The sequence below is a fragment of the Priapulus caudatus genome, unplaced genomic scaffold (genome assembly GCF_000485595.1).
Source record: "Priapulus caudatus unplaced genomic scaffold, Priapulus_caudatus-5.0.1 Scaffold1042, whole genome shotgun sequence".
Taxonomy (NCBI): domain Eukaryota; kingdom Metazoa; phylum Priapulida; class Priapulimorpha; order Priapulimorphida; family Priapulidae; genus Priapulus; species Priapulus caudatus.
Window position 1 is genome coordinate 85742 of NW_014578103.1, and position 3658 is coordinate 89399.

Below are 3658 nucleotides of genomic sequence, written 5' to 3' on the forward strand. Positions count from 1 at the left end.
ACAGCAGCTGGTCTGCGGCCCACAAACCCGATATTTTACGTTACTTTTTGAAACTGTTTGTTAGATAACGCCCGTGATAAGGTATATTTAGATATCAATTGTCAGCTGCTGCATCTATGGTCAAGGTCTTAAGACATAATAGTGGGAAGAAACCGACTGCATACAGCGCCACACACGGTCGCACCGCGCCCACGCGACACACACACGCACACCACCTGCAGGCGTATATTTACATGCACGCACGCACGCACGCCAACATAATATAGGCCTAAAATATATATATATATATATACTGGTATAGTTGGACACGACGGTCTGGTATGCAGCTCTCTACGTGGCCCACTTAAAGAGCGGTGCAGCAAAACCGTGAGTCTACGCACACAAAGCACGCGCATACCGGCAGAGAATAATCAGCGCCAAGTTAGTGGGTCCAAATTTCATTTGATTTCTACGCGGATTTACAGATCATTTAGGTTGCAGAAGCCCGCTTTATTCAAATTGACTGGGTATGTGCGGGCCACACAACACAGCAAAAATCTTAAGCCACCAGCCGATGATAATATCCGCAGACGAATAGAAACGAGAAAGCTGAAAAGAGTAGCAAATCGACGAGAAGCAGACACACACACGCACACAATTGACACACACGTGCGCGCGCGTCTGCGTAGTGTGTAGTGCCTATGCAGCGCGCGTGTGTCTTTCTCTTTCTCTCTCTCGTCTTCTCTCTCTCTCTCTCTCTCTCTCTCTCTCTCTCTCTCCTCTCTCTCTGTGTACGTGCCGGTGACGTAATCGCTGCGGTAGGCACCTAGCAGTGTGTGTCGTGTAATGAGTCAATTCCATGAAATTTAAATATAACAGGCGGACCGTAAACAATGTATATCTGCGATGGGACTCTGCATCCGTATACAAATAATAATAATAGATGTATCAACAAGCCGTCTTATAATATATACAACCTCCGCCACGGGAATTTGAATAAGCAGGATAATGTCATGTAAGCATATCAATAAATGATCAACGGTAAAAGTAAAATTCGGCGATAACCTTGAAAAACCAGCTACCCTAGCTGTGCTGTGCGACTAAGTGTTCGTACTTCTATTTAGTGATGACCTCAGGCCTAAGCCCTCACAATACATCATGAGTGTCAAAGAGTGAGAAGCGGTTGGCCTTCAAAAATTACGCGACGTATTTTATGTGAAACGTCGTTTCGCCACTCGCGACCTTTCATCCTCGCCCACCTTCGGACTTACGCTCACATTCACGAAAGGCGTTTGGAAACGGCAGGAGACGAACTTTAATCATCACGAATTTCTTCAGGTTGCTCTATGCCGATTCGGCCTAGGATACTATCGAAGCGAATGCTTTGTAAAAACCGCAGCGTAACTATATATTAGACGGACTATTGTAGCCACGGACGGCTGCTAATATGTGTAGTACTCGACGCCAGCGAAGGAAACTGACAAAAATCCCCTCTGATGTACTTGTAAGGAACCTGTGACGAACAGAGATAGTCAATCTTCTCCTATAACGCAAGAACAATCAGAAGAACGAGCAATAATCAGCGCCAATTTGGCGTATTCCAAATCAATTCTCATTATAGCAGTTTCGGATTTAATGAGAAACCCCTTCTAACAATATTGATCCAACGATGAAATAGAAGTGAAAAAATAGTGTGTGTCAATGTGTGTGTGTGTGCCGCTTGTGATGGTATAGATGTCACTGTTAATGTGGTGTACTATCGCAGGTGAACGAGTTCCACTCGATGTGTAGCTCATATGTCGGTTACCGCGATAGCCCTGTGCAGAATAAAGGCTGGCCGATCGAGGCAGGGTGGTGTTATTTATGTATTGGTGGGTGGCGTGCTGTGTGTTATCAATGTCATCTCAGTATGATGGTCTGTCTTGTGGGAGACGCGTAGTAGTGTAGTGTTGTCTAGGTGTGGATCATGCAGATTTGGTGTTTGGACACAGGACCCAGAACGATCCCGGACAGCACTAGATTACACTTCCTCCTTACCAGGACCTGTGTGTGTGTGTGTGTGTGTGTGTAGTTGGTCGTTTTCATGTGTGTATAGAGTGTGGTGTGTTGTGTGCGTTGTGTATGTGTGTGTTTGTGCATGGTGTGTAGTGGTGTGTTGTGTGCTGTGTGTGCGCCCGCGCGCGCGCGTGTGTGCGTGAGCTGTGTCGGCTGTGCGTGCGTTGCGTCGCGGTGCCGTGCGTGTGGTGTGAGTGCGTGGTGTGTGCGCGCGTGTGTTACATAGATATCAGTCATCACTCATAAAGGAATATTCATTGTAGACAATTATTAGAATATCTTAATCCTGCACCTATATATAGGTGTCTATAGGTGCGTGCATGCGTACGTCTACCTGAGAACATCCACGAAGCTTGAATGATCGGATATATAAAATTCTGTAATCCGTAGATCTCGGTTCGGGATCGCACTCCAAGATGTTGCTTCTCCACCAGAAACTTGCTAAAGGTATACCACCAGTTGACGTATATATGTACGCGCACTGTACACAAATATAATATAGATGACCTACGACGGCCTGTGGAGAAGAGATAGGGTGAATATGACACGGGGTGTAACGGCCTTAGAAGAACCGAGTAGTAGCATAACGGAAGTATTACATGGGCGATGCAGCACAGCCAGTATTCTGACTAAGATGGTTATTCTCTGACGTGGCGCCGGGCCAGGGACCAGACGTGCAACAGCTGTGGCGGTGGATCACGAGACCACGACTCAGAGCTGAATATATAACTCATATATTATGAGTATATAATAGTATATATATATATATTATATATATATACAGAGCAACAGCCGCGATGCAGGTAACTACCTGTTAATTAGTGAATAAATTATGGTTTGTGTAAGGATATCCATCCTATTCAGGCAAACAGCTCTTGTCATTGCCCTCATTTAACTTACACATACAATGTGAGAAAGCCGCGAGTTAGTGATTAAAATTCGACTGGCAACATTACTTACTAACGACGGAGCGTCTTAGAATTATGTAATGTATGTAAATGTAGATACAATATGAAATGTATCACTATAGAATCTCAAAAACGTTTAGCAAATCATGCACAACAATAATAGATACCTGTACAAATAGCTAAAATGGCAATATTAATAATACTTAATTACAATTTTACAGGATATAAAAGCAACGGGCAATAAACGCGCAAATAATTAAACTAGCAATTTAGCACAAATAGGATAAATTGTTGGTACAAATAGGGTAGTTTTAAATTGATGTAATTTCCGAAATAAGGACAAAATTACGAAATAATTGACATATTACATGCTAGCACAACTAGGATAACATTTGATTAAAAGCAACAGACTATGAATGTGAAACTAGATAACTAAGGTAACCACCATTGTATTCACAATGAGTTTAGAAAAGGGCGCGCTGTTACAGCTGAGCGGGGGAGGCGTCCAGTCCGGACAGTTGGGTGCCGGACCCCCCTCCCCTGCCTCGCGCAGAAAACGCATTCTAAAGAGCCGCGTCTAATTTCGAAAATTTCGCGTGTCTCGCAAGTTGGTAGTGTTCCACATTTAGACCCCCCCCCCCTGGTACAAATTCATGTACACCGCCCCTGCCATATGTGGAATACGGAGAATATTTGTCAATGAGTGTTAGGCGGTC